The 19,044-nt window shown below is 40.3% G+C and overlaps 1 protein-coding gene across 5 annotated transcripts in view; it reads left to right on the top strand.

Moving 5' to 3' along the window:
- The window catches only part of tab2 (TGF-beta activated kinase 1 (MAP3K7) binding protein 2), a 44,204-nt gene that overhangs the window by 10,832 nt on the left and 14,328 nt on the right, over positions 1–19,044 (top strand). The window contains exon 2 of one of the 5 annotated variants that reach the window (XM_085381271.1): positions 18,064–18,144. The exons of 3 other annotated variants lie outside the window; for them this stretch is intronic. The gene's annotated coding sequence lies outside the window, so the exon portion shown is untranslated. Of the gene's footprint in view, positions 1–10,261; positions 13,709–18,063; positions 18,145–19,044 lie in introns of those variants that run through there. One more of the 5 variants, XM_085381272.1, reaches the window with a different exon arrangement.

The raw sequence follows: 19,044 nt of genomic DNA, 5'->3' as shown, positions 1-19,044 counted from the left end.
GTTGTCCCTCCTGTCCTCTGCAGGCCAGGAAAACTGGATGTGTGTGAAAAGAGAGGCATGTATCCAGGAAACCATGAAGTACTGCACACTGATGATTGCATTTCACAGTATCCTTAAGTTGGTGGTAGATATAACTCTTATCACAATTTGTGCACATTTACTGCAGTAAACAATATATCTGGAGAATTTATAGGCTTATTGATTATAAGAGATATCTGGCTTCAAGATCTCACTTTTCACGCCATATACCTTGTTAATTTTTTTTGTTCCAAATCAATCTTGTTATTTGCATTTTCTGCTCAACAGAGGAAAATGCAAAGCATGTTTAAAAAAAAAAAAAAAAACCCTCACAGATGATGAGCTTAAGGGATACCTTTTCAATAAGCCTTCAGTGTTGATCAAATTGCTTCTATCTTAAGAGCCTTTTGCTGTTTTTAAAAACATACTTTTATGGTGAAGGGGCTGTTGAGAAATTCTGAGCTTTCAGCCTTGAGTTCTTTAAAGCAAAAGTTCAATACTTCAGCTAATACTCTACTTCTTCAAATAGCTAACAGGGTGTTTACCTTTACATTGTTATGATGATAGGCAGCTTTGTTATGATCTGCTCCCAGTAGTGTTCTTGGAGTCTAACATTACTCTGGGAATAATTTTTATAAGGAATGACTTTCTCACAAAGATTAAGAGAAATGGCTCAACAAAACAAAACACACTTATCTGTGCTAACACAATGATTGTCCTCACCCCAGCTACCCATTTGTGAAGCCGTGACATGGTGTCACGGCTTCACAAATGAACTTTGGCTGCATTTTATTTACATTAAGCTGAAAACCTAAATGAAGGGATATAAAACAGGTTTACCCATCCTCTATTTTTTTTTCTGATCTGCCATTATGAGGACCTAGCTTTTAAACACAGGATGAGTGTTTGCCCTCTTTCCAGGAGTCCTCTGGCTGTGTTCAGTGCAGAGACAGGTCTGGGCCATGTTTAACCTAGCTTCAATTAGGAGGTTAAAAAAAGCACTTTAGACTTTCCAAATATTCCAAATTGCATGTTATATCTTGTTAGATAGCAAGCTGCCAGGGATGCAACCTAGAGGCACCTGTGTGTTTTACTTACTAGTGTTTATCATATAACATGAGAAGCACTTATGAAATACTGTCATAACTCCACCCACCAGGTATCAGTTAAGAAAGTGCGTGACCAATGTCAGCTGCTTCTCAGACCACAGTGTCTCGTGTATTAGTTAGGTGATGGAGGCCTGTGAGCAGTTTCCTCTCAGTTCTAGTTACTGGTGCAGTGGTTGGGGCTAGTTTAAGCTATATTAAACTTGCAGATGGTCTATTCAAGAATTGTAGAAATACAAAACATTACAACTGCCCAAAGAGAATGGCGGCTGGGACCTACCATGTTTTAAAAAAAATAATACTATACTTCAGCAATGTTGCACTGGTGCGATCCCTCGTATGTAGCAACATTGAAGGAAATTGAATGCAAAACAAAAACCAATATGCATATACAGGCAGTTCTAAACATCTACAGGACTAAATTTCCAAATAAGAAATCCTTGGGTAAAGACCACACTAGGGGTTTGGAAAATGGTGGTAAAAGAAAATAAGCTGGAGAAGGATATAAAAATATTAAAATGGTGTGCATATGATTCGGAATTTACATCAAATCAAATAGACCCTAGTTTTAAAAACTGGATAGATAAAGGAATTACATTGATATGTAGTATTGTAAAGGAAGATGAAATTATGAGTTTCCACACTTTAAAGCAAACGTTTATTTTAGAAAACCAAGACCACTATAGATACTTACAGTTAAGAAACTTCTATACTCGAAACATTAAAAACCAAATACCCACTACAGCAAGGCCATTTATTCAACTCTTTGTAAATGCTTATAAGTCAGAAATTAAGAAAGGTGTAATCTCACAAATATACAAAAGTCTTCCTGATCTCAGCAATTATTCAACAAAGTATATAAAAGAAAGATGGGAGAAAGAGACAAGGAGACAAGTATGACTTGAATTTTCTGGCAATTACAGAAGAGGAATGTGCATAATAATTTATTTTAAGGTGCAATTATGAGGGTCTATCTAATAGTTCCTTAGCAACATCATCCATTTTGGGTTTTTTTTTTGTTGTTTTTTTTTTTAACACATGTGTAGCTGTTATCCATGGATGTATTCCACCCCTACCTCTTACCCTTACATTAATAGTATGTGTAGAACAAATTTGGATTTCTACAACAGATTGGCCAGCTGCAAAGTACAAGATATTATTAGTTGTTTAAGGTTTGAGCTAAAAGAATTTTTTTTTTAAATCCCTTAAAAATATAAAGTTAAAAAGTTAAACTAGTGATTTTATATTAATAATAATGGCTTAGAATACTTAGACACAAGTAGTGAGAAATCTTTAATGTGGACCAGATAAACTGACCAGTTATGGCTGAAAGCTTAGTTTGTGGTTATAGTGATTTGTAGGGTTATAATGACAACTAATGGCTTGTATTGCAAGTGCATTACAATGATGTGGGTGAAAAGGGCTCGCTCTCTGTAGGAGACAAGTATGACTTGAATTTTTTTTAGAAGGGTAGAATAAAACTCAATGGCATCTCAGCAGCAGAGGAGTCACATGACTTGGCTGCTATTTGTCTTTTGGTTGGCCTCAAGGTGGGGGAATGATACTCCTAACAGCTGCAGGAAGTATTTCCGGTGGAGGGTTTTTTCCTTAGCCAAGCAGACAGAGCTCTAGCAATACAGTCATGCAGGGATGCATTGATGTCTACTTCTTTTTGAACCAAATTTTAAAAGCTTGGATTTGTTCAACAAATCACAAAAATAACTGTTTGATTTGTGATTCCACTTTCTTCAAAGGAAATCTGAGAGGCACCTATTCTGGAAAGAGCCTAAATTTGTTGCTTTAGCCTCACAACCTAAATCTACACTTAAACCCTGTTAAAAGTGTGGTTAAAAGGCTTCACAATGTTTTTCCCACCTGGTAACACCCTCAGAGGTGGGTTGAAACGATAGATTGAGCTGACCAAAGACAGAAGTACTGCTAATATCCCTCTGTCTGTGTACTTCAGAGAGCATGATGACATACAGTAAGTGCATTTCGTAAGGTGATAAAGGGTGAAGATTTGGCTGCTGCATACTTGCCATGTCATCACCAAACGTCTGAGTGCTAGGAGTCTCGTAGAAGTCTTATTGTGTACACTTGCCTTGCAGCGAGTGGTGAGAGATGCCACTGCCACCCAAGCTCTGACTGCAGTGAGCCAGAAGGTCAAAGATTTGAATCCCAGAGATGGATAGGAAATGCTTCCTCCTCCTCAGTGGATGTGCCTTTAAGCAGGGCACTCAGTTTCTTGAACAGTGAAGAGTAGATAGCTGTAAATGTACTTGGATAAGTAAGATTACAATTGCACATTCAGAGCATACACACACACACACACACACACACACACACACACACACAGATCACTTGTTACAGATTCCTCAATAATGTAAATAGATACAAAACTTCATCTCTCATTCGTCTCTAGTTTGTACTGGATGTCTTCACATCAAAAAGGTCAAAAAGTGATCAGAAGTAACTTTAAAGATAAGTAGCATAAATAACCTGGACCATTTCTGCACCTAAAGATTTTTGTTTTGCAGGAAATATTGGGTGGGATCTCGGCAGGAGATGGCTTGCTCTGTTAGCGTGTCTGTATTGTTGCACTACTGAGGAAAAAGGCGTGTGTGTCGGGGGGGGCTGTTGAAGGAGGGGCTCTGGAATGAGATTGACATAGAAGTTATGTCTGGTATTTATGTCTTTTATTGTGTGTGTTACTTTGTTATCTCAAGGAATGGTTAAGATACCACTCTATATACCAGGTATTAGTCAGAGTCAGACTGTTCAGTCCAGACTGACGATCTTACTCATGATTGTCAAATGTCGTCTGTTGAAAATGTCTCACCAATCAAGACATTACACCTTTCTACTCTCAATCTGAAAAACCTTTGCTATCGGCTTTTGTCACACCCTGATTTGATTTGTAGGATGCAAAGGTAAGCACGGTCCAATAAATTCCCAAGTCTAAGCAGCCACTAATGAGGCTGAAGTTGCTGCCTTGGCCCTCAAGCTGCCAAATAATCAATCATTGAGAAACATGTAGTGGAGGAATCTGCTGCCATGCAGCTGGACAGTAAAACCAAGTGGTCTTTGAAACTTCTGGCAGAAAATTTATCAGAACCAACTGTTTCTGAACCTTTTTCTTTTTTTGGTCCACCCCCCCAACAGAGTTCATCTACTTCCAACCTCTCATCAGATTGGTTTTCACATCACTTGGATTTTCCTTAGTTTTTTACTGTCTTTCTGCAAGAGGACAGAAACCGTCAGTTGTGAAAGGAAGAAAGGTGCACATCTTAGTAAATGTAAACTAGCTTTAAATTTCTTGTAGCTGATGAATGTAATTCATAGTCTGCTTGTGCAATGTTCTCTTCCACTTAACAACTAAGCTGGTGTTCAGTTGTTTTTAGAGCAGCCAGCAGGTTACTTCTGCCACATGTCCATGAGTCACCGTATGACTTGTTGTTGTGGACAGGCTCCATTCAGCACACCAAGTTCCTTTGTTTATCTGCTGTTTTTTCTGTCTTGTATATTTTGTTATCCAGGAACAACTTTTTTTTTTTTTCCACCAAAAAGAAAATCTTACCTTCAAGTGTATTGACATACCGTATTTTTCGGACTATAAGGCTTGCAAAAATCTGTCAAAAAATGTTTTAATGCAACTTTGGTAAGCCGCACCACTTGATGGATTGTCGGAGCATTACAGCTACCGTAGTCAGAAGCCTCACGGAGTAATCCGGGTCCAAACTCCACTAGTCCTCCCCACTGTGTGCTGAATCTTGTGCCATGTTCTGACTGAGAGATTTCTGAAAAAATTAAAGCTCTGCTATCACTTCCAACATAAATGAAGACAGAAAATGAAACGACAGTGACTTTTGAAGGGTTACTGAAATTAGACTAGCTGGTATATAATGAATGTTCTAAGTGATCGCTAGCGACACAGCTATGTTAGCATAACATAAACACAGTGAAGCTGGAGGATGAACGCTAACTTTTTTCCACTCGATAAAGAGAGAATTCAACATTAATGAATCAATGGTACGGAAGTGGAGGAAGCAAGAAGAATGAGTTGAGTAAAGTTTGACTTATCAGACTGTTTTGTTTTGCCTAACGCGCCTTATGGTACAAAAAATACGGTACTAGAAAAGCAACATATGCAGTTTAATTGTCCACAAGTCTGCAGGGGACTGTCAGGGGCATTACAAAACCTTCAGCTGCTCCTTAATATATGGAGCCAAGTCAGGGTCAAAAGTTTTATCAATTTGAAAAAGTGATTAGAAACTGAAATTCTGAATTTTTATGTTTAAAAAAACCAATTGAACATTTTTTTTTTTTTTCAAATTTAATTTCAGTATAATATTCAGAAATGAATGGGTGATTCTAGCTGGTGCATTTTGTCGGTGATGCAAGAGAGCACGAATAATTTCTAAAGCTTTGAAATTTTCTCCAGCTGTTATTTTTTTTTACCTTTTGAGAATCATTTCACTCATTTAAGTCTTTTGTACCTAACCATTTGCATGCAACTGTACAAGTAAACAACTAAAATAAACTTGATAAATATTTTGATTTGTAACTCTTCACTGCCCATGCACATGCAGATGTATTATTTTTTTACTTGACCAGTAGATTTGGAGTTGTTGAACCTCTGTTTTCTTTGAAACGTTCTTCATTCTGGCCTCAGCTGCATTTGGGAGGCAGAACACAGTGACCACTTGACAGCTGTAAATGAACAAATGCATGGAAGCAGGGTTAGTCCTCCTAGTGATTGACAACTACCTGCCAAAACTTCCTGCAGAGTTAACCTAAGGTACCAACAGTCAAGCAGTACATGCTTAGTTTCCCTCACGTTCATGTTTGCGTCACTCCTGTGATTAAAAACATTAATTTTAAAACTTATAAAAACCATTTTGGGGGGAAAAATCTTAATTTGAAATGTTGATGATTGCAAAATGTCTTCTTTCAAACTGAAAATTTACTTCTTAACACTTTAAGTGTTGAAGTTTTGTTGATGGTAGTTTCTGTTCTGTTCTGTGGGTGTAGTAAAATGAAGAATAGTGGCACTAATTTTCCACCTCCTGCGTGTGTCAAAGTGGTCATCTTAACCACAGCACATGTTAGGGCTGGGCGATATATCGAGTTTTTTTTTTTTTTTTTTTTTTTTTTTTTTTTTTAAATATCGATATATTTTTATAAGAGATATAAGATGTGACAATATCCTTTATATCGATATAGTCTATGTTACGTTATAATTATAGTTGTAGAGACACAAGTCTGCCTCTCTTTCGTCCACTTTTGTCTTTACTCAACGTTACTCGGCCTTGCCTCTCTCCTTCACTGAACACAACTCCCCCTTCTCCCCCATCGCTTCACCTGCAGGCAGCGACAAGATGCACACGGCAAATCTCCGTTAATGATTTACAGCGCATCGCCCCGTGTGTGGGGCTGGACGGCGTCAACGTGTTATCGAGCTAACCACGCTAACGCCATGCAGCCCAGAGGGGCTGCACAGCCTAAGATCCTTTAATTCTCTCAAAAGTTGACAGCACGCCTTTTGTATGAATTCTGGTTGTGCTTGATGACAGCGAACCGATTTTATGTGGTACACAGCACTCAGCAATCTGTCAAATTTTTTAGTATGACTTTGGTAAGCTACGGAGCTGCACCGCTTGATGGATTGTCGGAGCATTACGGGTACCAAGAAGCCTCGCGTAGTAATACGTACTGTGCTTCAACGTAATATATTCAACGTTTTCTCCGTAATAAATGCTCATAATTTATTTTTGAGTAGTTTTTTTCATGTACATCTATGCTGTATGTTCATAAAAGTGCCTGTGTGACATCTGGGACACAGCTTTGACTAAGAACTCTCTTTTTGTTCTTACTTAAAGGCTTTAAAAAAATATCGAGAGATATATCTTATATCGCCATCCAGCTAAAAAATATCGAGATATGAATTTTGGGTCATATCGCTCAGCTCTAGCACATGTCCAGAGCGAAATGGTTCAAGAGACTCAAGACAGCAGACTGGCATAGGCATCAACCTGACCAGCCTGCCTGTAGGTCATTGGCTCTGAAATTGTGTGGTGTCAGCCCTTTACAGCTGGGACGTAGCCAGCTAGGTGAGAAAGAGGAGCTATTGCAATGACCTTTAGCTTTTAGCAGTTTGGTAAAAGTTTAGTAGCATCTGAACTTTTAATATGACAATGTGGCCAATGTCCAACAGCAAACTGATGGGTCGAGGGATGAAAAACAAAAATAAACAAAGGTCCTTCAAAATATGTTTGGGCTGCCATAAAAGTGTGTGTGGGGAAACCCTGGATATCCACCAGTAGGGATGAAATAATTAGTTGACAGACAGTAAATAAACTCAAAGCTGTTTTGAAGGTTTATGTACATTGTGGTTGTCTGTAATGGAGACCAGGGGTTCCATTACCTGGTTGGTATTGTTAATAATAAATTGTTGGATTGGGAATTTAAAATAGGGTAATAAAGAAAACACATTAGATCTTTTGGAGTCTTTTATTAGGTTATTTGATATACAATTAAATTGACAGCTTGTAACAGAAAAGAGACAGTGGGACTGGCCATCCTACCTGTGTCAGAGAAGAGCCAAAGTTAGAGCTGTTTGCAGTTAATCATTTATCAATAACCTAAACATATGTGAAATGAGAACTTGTAAAGGTACTCACCTGTCCTAGTTGCTTCTTGCAGGATGTGGAGCAAAAGAGTGAAAGCGGCTCAATCACCTGTTTAAGAGCTCTTGGAGCAGACCAGTGTGCCAGGTTAGGGAGTATGGATAAAGAGGGTTTTAATTTAGATAGAAATGGGTGAAGCTTATGTTATTGGGTTGTTTATAGTATGTGTTGGAAATATGTATATGTTTGTGATGTGCTTTAATGTTATTGTATGTTTGTTTGTGTGGAGGGTTATGTGTTCATTTTGATTAGTTAACCCCCATACTTGGGCTATTCCAGATGCTCACCTGAAAAGGTAGAGTATAAAAGGAAGCCATTTTGTTTAGTTGTAGTTAGTGTTTGTGCTGTTATCATGCTCCTTCTTTAATAAAGTGCCAATCCATGGATGTCTTTTACTCCAGTCTCGCGTCATATTATTGGACAGAACCTATGACCGCCGGCCAAAACTGACATTGTCAAAGATATACAGTGTGTGCAGTGTACAGTGTCAATCTGTGAAAAAGTGCAGTGAGGTTTTCGATTAAAGGAACAGGAAGAGCAGGGGGCACTTGGTGATTCGGAGCTGAGTCACTGAACCTGTCGGCCATCGCGTGGGACACAGGAACATGTCTTTATCTATCTTCTCTTGTCGTCCTTCCTCATGCTTACACACCAAATGCAGATCTGTTGCATCCTTGTGCTCGTCGGTTTCCAGAGTTTGCCATTTGCCATCCCACATGTAGTTGTTGCAGCTTGTAGTTTTGGGAATAGATCTGAAAATTTTTCTTTTTCTTTTCTTTTTTTTCTAGGACAAAACTAACTTGGTGCATCCTGTTGTATTTGGACAGCCGCTTAGACGTGCAGTGATGGGAATAATAAATAATATATGGAGCAGAAAATGAATAGCTGTTTGGTCACACCAGAGTCAGACTGTGTGCACTCCTGTGGTATAAAGTGTTCAAATATTCATCCAACAGCTTCATATACCCATTTTAAATGTTTGAATTGCTATTTTATTTATTTCTTTTTTACTAGCAGTCTCAGCTTGGATTGGTTGGTTTAAGTCTCCACCCTCCTCTTGGCCTCTGGCTGTATTTGAGTGAAAACTGCACAGTTTGCAGTGAGTGCCAACGGTCTGTACAGCATTTTCCTCCTCCTAAGCATGCTGGCCCTGTAAAGTGTGAAAGCAATGTACACAGTCACATGGTTTGGACACTGCTGCTTTGCTGATTGGTTTAAAGATGGAAAACTAATCTCTATCTCTCTTTCCTGAGACTAGGCTTGGAAAGTTTAGCTTATAGTTTCTAACGTACCTGCTCAATGAGAGTGTGTGTTGGGGCTTGTCAGCTGACAATTAATGTTTCCACAATGTAAGGAAAAACACAGTGCCCTGCTGAGGCCCTCGTTGCTTTACACTTTATTTTCACTTATTAATTTGCTTTGTAGATTGCTCGCGCCCTCTCTTTTAATTCAGATTTCCCTGGAGGAAGGCAGACAAAAAGATTAATGGTTCAGGATAAGGCTTTTCATGTTGTTGAGGGTTCTATTTTAAGCCTGGGCTGTGGTCCTGACATATAATGCCTAAGGAAAGTTAAAGCGGGGAGTAGGGTCTGCAAAAACAACTGCTGTCAGTGGTGGAGGATTGTTGCACAGCCTCAATAAAGAGGTGTTTCTTTGACTGATTCATCACTGTAAATGACAATGTAAATGTAAGTTCTGAGATATATCTTTTCATCATGTTTTGAAATTCAGTGAAATTTGAAACAAATGTAAATAAGAAACATTTATGATTTAAAAACCTAACTGGGGAAGGAAAATCAATCATGCACATTTGGCCTGGCATGAAGACCCCTTTGCTGCTATTCACTTCATGATTTTTCTTAAGCCAAATGAACATGCAAACTCACTTCAATTTGGGGAATAAGAAATGAATGTTTTCCACAGTTTCTCATATTTTGCACACAGAAGGAAATGTTTCACTTCAGGTGTGTTCATACCACTCTAGTGGAAATTCTCCTTGTAGTTTAGGCAAGTAGGTGCCTGGATAGAGCGAGTCATTCTACAGGCTTTCAGTGTTTCATACACGGGACTGTCAGGGACACAGCAAAGCTTTCAGCTGGCCCATGACATAGCATATTATGGATTTTGAAACATTTAGATGATTATCATCCTGATGTGAAAATGTATCCTCTTTCATCCTCTTTTCATATACATTATTCCCTCAAACGGTGAAAAAAAGCATGATCGTTTCAAACCTTTTTCTGTGTTGGCCTTGTGATGGATTGGCGACCTATCCAGGTTGTACCTAATTCTTGTTTTGTGAACTGAAAGAGCCAGCGGCACACATGAAGCTGACTCATTAGTGGTAAATGCAGCAAATGCAAGCAACTCTTGCAATGAACTATATTAGGAAACTGGCAGGTTAAATTTCAATATGACTGCACTGCAAAGAAAAGTCCTAGAAGAATTCAGGCCTGCAGTATACGTCTGAAAATGACTCAACAATCTGTGAGTAAATGAACATCCTGTGATCAGCTATGGAGCAGTCCTCGGGATGTCATTCTTGCATGTCAATGTGGTTCACACTGTGACCCTAACCTTTCCTATTCAGAAGGAATGCAGAATACTCTGCTAAACAAATAATGCTGTCAGTGTCTGACAGCATTTTTTCTCTTGTTGAAGTCAGCCATGTAAAAAGAATGTAATTTGATAAGAAATGAAGATGCCAGTTGCTGGAAAAGGAAAAGATGGATGAACGCCATCCAAAAATGGAAAAGAAGTATACGGCAGGATTTAAAACCTTGATGGTGTTTCACACACAGCGTGTTTTAGTTTTAATGTTGGGATGAATTATAATTGGGGTGAAAAAGTTAATTAGTGTTACATACAATTTTTTTCTTTCATTTCAATAATGCACAGTGACTCTTTAAAGGTTGCTTTGTGGTATAATATTGAGCAAAGTATTCAAGTTTGTCATATATATATCCATGGGCCAGTAGCCCAGTGTCCATGCCACCAAAACCATTCACTGACCACTCACAAACTAGTGTATTCCTAGTGCCAGTGCCAAGAACAGATAAATGGGAAACTGTGTCAGGAAGCACATCGATCATAAAATCTTTTCAAAACCAAATGATGCATCTGTTCACTATGACAACCCCACTGAGCAGCTGAGGGCACCCTTATCAGATAGCCACATTAGGTGTCTTTATGGTCTCATTACTTCATTTGCTCTTCCTAATGGCTACCTGGTATGGCTAATAATAAAACAATAATGCTAATGTTGGAGTTCGGCAGCTACCATTATCCTATGCACCACACAGTTAAAAGAATAAACTGGATTTCTGAATTAAATACTGATCTGATCTTAATCAGAATATCTCTTATTGAAAAACATAATTTAATAACACCACCTTATCTTTCATGTCTTTTTTGAATCACTCAGTCATTGTTGTCCTGGTACTAGGGCTGCACGATTTTGCATAAAATGAGAATCACGATTTTTTTTTTTTGCTTAGAATTGAGATCACGATTTTCTTTTCCAATATAAATATTTATTGCACTTATTAACTGCACATCAACTTTGTAACAGTTGAGACTGAACATAAAAACAACAAATGTCTCACATTTCGTCATTGCCGCAAAATGTTGTACTGCTTGAAATTCCGTCTCCACCGTTGCTCGACACTGCGTGTATAGAGCAGGTAGTGCAACAATAGAAAAATAGTTGCGGGACGGCACTGTGTAGCGTTTGTCTAGGGTGTTGATCATTTTCCTAAATCCCTCGTTTTGCACAGTGTTGATGGGAGCCATATCTTTGGTCAGGTGATAAGTAATAGCCTCCGTAATTTCTTTGTGCCTGCGGGAGTTCGACGTGTATAGGGAAGCGCTGTATAAGGTTCTGATATTTGGGTATTTGGGTACTTTCTTGTCATCCCTGACGTGCTCTCCGTTGTTTTTTCCGTGCCAATTTTAGCAACCAGCTTCTGTATCACGTGGCATGAGGCTCCGCCCTTGTCATTTGTTGAGCAGGAAGAGTGAGCGCTTGTTTTCATGCAGATTACGTCCCGGATCAAAATGCGGTACAATTGTCATCTTTTTTTTTTTTTTTTTTTAAATTTATTTATTTTTTTTTAATCGTTGTCATTTGGAAATGAGATCGCACACAAGTATGAATTGAGATCGCGATTTTCTTGCCCTCCTGGGTTTTAATTGCACCTTAGAACACACATGCATCAACACTACAATGAGCGGGTGGAGGGAGGTTTGGAGTCTTCTCCCACCCCTATTCTCTGCGGCCTGCTGGAGCGGGAGGGCTAGGTGGAGTTGGCCGTCCGACTGCGGTCTGGAGTGTGGGGCCTCCCTGCTGCTACGGAGTCGGGGTGGTCTGCCTCTCCCCACCGCAGGGAAAAGGGTAACACCACCTGGGTCTGGGTGCAGTTCCCCCCTCCAGGAGCAAGGGTACCTAGACCCGGTTTGTAGAGTACGCTTGGGGAGTGTGATCGTGTGTACAGCGTCTCTTTATGTCTGTCTCCACGTTGGTTGAGTGTGGAGTGAGTGCATATGAGAGCATGAGGGGGGGAATGGATGTTTGTGTCTGTGTGTGCCTGTATGTCTGTGTCTATATGTCAGGTTGGGTGTCAGGCGCCACCTCTCTGGGGACACCTCAGGCCCTCCAAGGTTTGGAGGCCTATCTCCACCTACCACCACTTCCCCTGCCGGTGGCGGACTCCCTCAGGTGTCGGTGCGTTGGTGGTTCTTTGTGTCTGGGGGTGGGCGTCCAGGTACACACCGGCTCACTCCTTGGCGGCCGCTTATCGGGGCCTGGAGCCTGGGGCTCGCTCGGGCCCCTTCGGGGGTGGGGTGCCCCCGGCCTCTCGGCCTGGGGCTCGGTCACTCAGGCACAGCTGGCGGCCGGCGGAGCTCACGGGCGCGTCACTGCAACTCCCCCTGGCTTCTGCTCCGCGGCTGCTGAGTGAACCCTCATCTGGGACTCTCCTCAGCTCTTACTGGAACAGTGGCGCAGCTGCCCCTCTGTTGGTCTTCCATGGTTTCTTGTGTTCTGGGGGCCTCTGGATGTCTGGAGTTTTGATCTCCTCCATACCTGCTTCACACCCTGGAGGACGGGGCTGTGGCCCCCCCACACTCCCTAGCAGATCGTTACATGGAGAAACCTTTGGAATACAAGCGCGCTGATCCACACAGGTATGCACACAGGTGTACACACGGGTGTTCACTGCTCGTAGACCCAAATTACACCTTTCTTGGCTGCTACTTCGAAGCACATCTGTCCTGCGTGCTGCACAACAACATTGAATATTTAGTATTTACTGCTGTTTACACTTAGCTAGATTAATGCGATGGTGTTGTGTTTAGTATGTTGCTTTGTTTTTTGGTTTTTTTTGTCTTTTTTTTGCTTGTTTTCTATTCTTCTCTCAACAGGTGATCCAGGAGATTTTAATTTTTTTTCTCCCCCCCTTTCTCACTGTCCCTCTCCCCTTCTGTTTTTCCTTTCCTTCCTCTTTCTTTCTCCCTTTCCTATCTCTCACTCATGTCTGTCCCGTCTGTAACATCTGAAAATAAAATATAATAAATAATAAAAACAAAGATCGACCAAATGGACCAATACGGCAATGCCACGATGATCCATTTGGCAAAGTAAATCCATTGGGTATCCTTGTTGGTCTTCAGACAACAATTCTGATGGCTAAAGAACCAAATGGGACAGGCGAAAAAAAAAAAAAAAAAAAAGATCGCGATTTTCTAACGATTAATCGTGCAGCCCTACCCTGGTACTGTTAATAATCTCATGCAACTTTATAGCAAGGTCAAGGCCACCGATTCTCCCATGAACAGCACACAGTGAGGAGGACAAACTTCCGCTGAAAGGAAAAAAATTGCTACTGCACCAGATTTAGGGTAGGCAACGGTCTACCCTGACCAGTCGGGGTTAGAGAGGAAATGCAACAGCTATGTGACGCTAAGCCTGTTTACGTAGTTGTGGATAGTTGACGTCCTCATAATTTGTTTTCACATATGGATATACAGTTGGAAGACAGGTTAGTTTATAGTAACTAGCTTCTCATTTTTCAATAAGTTGTCTGTAAGCAGTTTTTATTTTCTCCCCATTGTTGGCAAGTAAGCGTCTTCAAAGTCTAAGATTTTCAAACTTTTTTGCAAGAGAAGTAAACATAGAAATTCTTTTGTCTTGTCGGAGGAGTTTGCACTACGAAAGGAATTGAAGAAGTCAACTCAGTAGCTTTGTAATGCTTAATACAGGTTATGTTTTAGCCACAGACTGTAGATAAAAGATGAAAATAGCTTCCAGCTTTGAAAAGTAAGCCAGTGTGGAAATGGCATAAACCTGCTTAGGAAAGGTAACAGAGAGCACCTCAACTAAATCAGTCTGTCATTTTTAATGTGTTCTTAATGACTTGCCAGTTTTACTACAAATAAACAGTTTATTGTCTTACTTTTTTATTATTATTTTTTTTCCTTTTCATGCCTTTAAAAGCTACAGGTTGGAAATAACTGTTGTCAGCTAGCAGCATAGCTACAGTTGTATTTTTAATTAGATTTGTTAATGGATTAGCATCCCGCCACCTTCCTGCTCGTGGTCGAGGTGGTTGCAGGTGAAAACAGCTGTAGGCCGGCTGCGTGATGGAACACACACATTTGTACTCTAAAAACCTGGCTAATGAGCTCAGCAATGTGCTGCCCACAGACATTTTGTACTGAAGAGGTAGGTGGAGGAGGATTTTTTTATTTTTTTTATTTTAAAGGAGGTGAGTTCATTTCCTTTCCTTCCCTTATTAGGCAAAGATGGACACAACGGGCCAGCTGTTTTACCTGTATGGTGTTTACAGAAGAAAACAAAGTTGGAAAAAGCTGTCAGTCCATGGTTGCACAGAGAGGCCTCTCGAGAAAGGCATGTCTTCGCACTTCTAAGACCTCCCAGTTTCCCACAGTGCCTTGGGAGGGGTTGGTTAACCTGGGGAGCTGGTGCTCTTGCCTGCTTCCAATCAACTACCATCTGCAGGCTGCGGTCTTGAAGAATTTTTGATTTCCTGCACACGCACGCATGCACATGAACAGTTTCATGTCCCTATTTTCAAAAGCGAGCAACTAAAAGCTGAGCAGAGTTGATCCCAGCTCTGCATGGCCTTTGAGGCCCAGGCTTCAATGGACAGTGGATGGCAGTTTGGATTCTGCACTTAATGTGTGTGGTTTGTTTCTGTTCAGGAGGCATTGTCTGGTGCATGTGTGTGTGTGTGTGTGTGTGTGTGTGTGTGTGCGTGTGTGCGTGTGTGTGTGTGCGTGTGTGTGTGTGCGTGTGTGTGTGTGTGTGTGTGTGTGCGTGCGTGTGTCTTCTTGAACAGTTGTCTCAAGATTCCTTACACAATTGCAGTGTATCTTAAAGTTTATTTTACTCTGACTTGTGACATTAATATGGTGAGAAATCACTTTGATTCAGGTGGTCGCAGCTTATTTGATGACTTGAGAGCTCTTTTGTTAAGACTAGACTCCTCAGTAAAATTTCCATGCATTTCTATGGTTTGTGGGAGGCAAGGTAAGGCCTGTGATTGGTCAAAGTCATTGCATCGAAATGAAATGAAACGGAGCAAAAAGTATGAGTCAGGTTGCGTTCTTTAAGAACACGTATATGTGAGTAATACACAATAATGTGAATAAATGGAAGCAGACAGCTGCAAGTTGCAATATAGCTCAGCATAATCATAAATCTTACACTGTGTAGTACAGCACATTTGATCTACAGCTTTGCGTTATCTTTAGTGCATTCCTTGCTATCTGAAGTGTAATTAAACTGATTTGATTGGCCTTATTGAAAGCTCTGTGTTGTAAATATGTTGCTTATGTGCAACATTATTCTAAGTTGGTAAGTAAGCAGCTTGCTTTGCTATTCTGAGAATAATTTGCCACAGTCATGACTCACAGGAGTGGATACTGGTCCTGTGAGTGCGTTTAGCAGTAGCTGACTGTGCATGATGTTTTCAAGTACGACATGTCCATGCCTGTGTTAGTGTGTTTGCTTAATGCACACACAAACTTACACATACATGTGAGTTTTGGGTTAGGGAGGGACAGGCTACCAATTAGCGTCTTTATTTGTTTAGGTTTTGCTGGACCAAGACACAGCAGAAATATTTCATGCAGTGCTGCTGTGCTGCTCCTTAAAGCTGCAGGGGACGTTTTGGATTCAACCTGTATGTTTTTAATGTTTGAGCTACCATTTCTGCAGAAGATCAGTCATTTGAAGACTTGACATGACGAGCTCAGCGCTGTCCTAAACAATTACCATCATGCATTCCACTATCTGCAATCAGTAGATAGTACGACATGACATTTTATTGTTCACAGTAGAGCAGGGCTATCTGACCAAAAATATTTATCACGATAACACATTTTAAAATTTGCGATAACAATATAACTGACACTAGACAAATTACTTTACAACTTCACAACTTTTTTGCACTAATAATGTATTTTCACTTGAACAAGCAGCTGTTTTTTATGTGCATTAAAGCTATATAAAAATTTAACCGTGCAAATGCAAAACCTTGCTGACAGTTTAACCAAAAGGTATTTCCAGTGGGAATTGGCCAACATATCCTCAGCATAACCATGTATAATATCCACAAAACTTCAAAAGAGGTAATATTATGTTGAAGCACAGTACGTATCACTCCGCGAGGCTCCTGCTTACGATAGCTGTAATGCTCCAAGAATCCATCAAGCGGTGCAGGTACAAAGGCACTGCACATGTGCGTTTTACCCATATTCTATCGCGATATTTCATTTTCTTATCGTTGCCCAACATTATACCGGTATTACCGTGAGCGGTATGATATGGCCCAGCTGTAATTCAGTGTGTTTTTGTGTTTTTGTTTTTTTTTTGTTTTTGTTTTTGTTTTTTTGTCAGCTAACTTTTTTTGGGAGGGGGGGATTGCACAAGCATCAGGTGCTGGACTGATATTGCTGCCAAGAGCTCCTGTTGATGATTTATTCCCCTTTTATTTAAACTTTAATTGATTTGGACGTTTTTAGGAGCATTCAGTCTTGCGTAGTGAATGACTCCATTGATGTAGCATGGCAAGGCCTGCTACTGCCAGAAATGAATGTGGGGCTGTGGGTCAATGCTTTGGCACAGTGAATAACACCCTGAGCAATGGGAGCTTTGTCTCTATCTGTGCTGCCTCAGGCATCGTTCCACTGCTGCCTTCAGGGACAGCAAGCACTGATCTGCTCCTGTCAGAGCAACCCCTAATACACGGGCCGCTCACAGACCTATAATTACCTAGAGTGAAGAGGTGTGGACCTTTTTTTCCTTCTTTCTTTTCTTTTCTGTTTTTTTTTTTTTTTTTTTTTTTTTTGAAGTCGGGAAACAATCTAACCATGCTGTTGACCTGTAACTGGGTCAGCCGCCAAACAGCGAATTTCCTTTCCCATTGTCCCACAACGGCTGTGCTGCAGCTCTCTAAGTGGAGTTTAAATTGTGGACTGTTGCCCTCTGGCTCCCTGCACTCATGCATCCTCTTAGCCTGTAAGTCAAACAGGTAAATATACACTGATAATATATTAGTTTCCCTAAGTTGACTACTTAAAAAGATTCATTTTCTTGTGGGTTTATTAGCTTCGTGTGCTGGTGGAGACGGAGCATGCTTTACTGGACTAGTAGGCTTTACTCTAAACATGTAATCTGAGATGCGGCACACTGTTTTCCTCTGGTTTGCAGTTAGTTGCTCATCAAGCTGCACTTTGTGCTTCTTTTCGACACCCTCTAAATGAATTCCACAGTCTGGTGGCATACTTGCAAAGCTTTCCATTTGCTTGTATTTCAGAAGACAAAAGAAAGCACTGACAGTTATTTTAGATTCTTATGTAATGGACAAGTTTTATCAAGACTTTAATGGTTCTTCTCTTTCAAGAGGACCTGGAAAGAAAAGTCTTTCATAAGTGGAGAATATCCTAAGTTGTATCTCTGTGAAAGAAAATATATTTTCTTTTTTAGATGAAAACATGACTGTCTATGCTGGTAGTGCTCTTCTAAGGAGATCTTCAGCTTTGACTTCATGTTGCCTGCTATGGATTTTTAGTCTCTCACACGAAAAGGAGCTTCAGCACTTCTTTGCAGTTGCCACCCTACGATTGACAGTAGCAAATAGGTCCTCCTACTGCTTTCAGCTATAGACGGATGTTTTGCAGAACTGATTTACAACTTTGAAGTTATGACATTACACATCCTCATTTCACAGATAAGGCAAAAACAGCTGCTTCTTGGCTGAAATAAGATCCCAGTGAGGTTGAAGTACACTCATGATTTCTCTCATCATTAAGTAAGTGTATTTAAGTCTCTGTAAATGATTTCACTTTTAAATCTCATGTTAGGATTGCTGTTGAGATGTATCACTAATTCCTTTTTAGCATTGACTGGCGTCGAACACAACAGGGTGTGCTTCATGTGTCACAATGTTGTGATTGGCATATTTGAACCTCCCACTGAAAGCTGTTTCGAAAGAGTGTGGTTAGAAGAAAAGTGTGGGAGAAGACTAAACATGGCTGTCATGAACTAACGCTTTGAAGTTCTCATGGCTGCTGCATTCACTTTTGTCTGCTTGTGCTTCCTTCACACAGCAGGATAATGGTGGAGAAGCGGGATTATAGAAAAGGTTTTTTGCAGGAAAGATGACTGCAGTGCGTTGACTGCTCGAGAAATTGCACAGTGGCTAGTAGTAAAGTGTGGTTGCTTTGGCAAGTTCCCAGGTATGAGTAAAGCTTATACGTTGAATGAAGTACAACCTACCAGCCAACTTGGTCTTTTAAAACATACTCCGCTTCTGTTCTTTTTCTTTCTTTTTTTTTCTTTAGTCCTGGTTTGGAGCCCGTGGTGTTTATTATATTTTGAACTATACAGAAAAGTGTTTACTAATACAAGCTGACTTACTGATGGTACACTAAATATAAGAAGTGTGTGCCAAAAGTAGAATTTAACTTCTTGCAGCAGAATCCTTTTCAAGTAGGCAAACATGGTTGTGAAATTCAGGGCCGATGCAACAGTTTGAAAGATAGATGATACCAGTATTGCTTTCTCGTTTGTTTGGTTTCTGTAGGTGCTTCACCTTTTGAGTTTTGTGTTTTAGCTCTTCATCTCACTGCCTATGAAAATGTATAGCCAAAGCAAAATTGGTGGTAGACAGCAAATACGTCAGCCCCTGATATCAGTATTTTATTTACTG

The sequence above is a fragment of the Rhamphochromis longiceps genome, linkage group LG15, assembly GCF_057381845.1.
Source record: "Rhamphochromis longiceps isolate RC_006_pf linkage group LG15, R_longiceps_female_GT1.1, whole genome shotgun sequence".
NCBI lineage: Eukaryota > Metazoa > Chordata > Actinopteri > Cichliformes > Cichlidae > Rhamphochromis > Rhamphochromis longiceps.
Note: the sequence above shows the minus strand (reverse complement) of the source record. Positions and strands in the feature narration are given on the sequence as shown.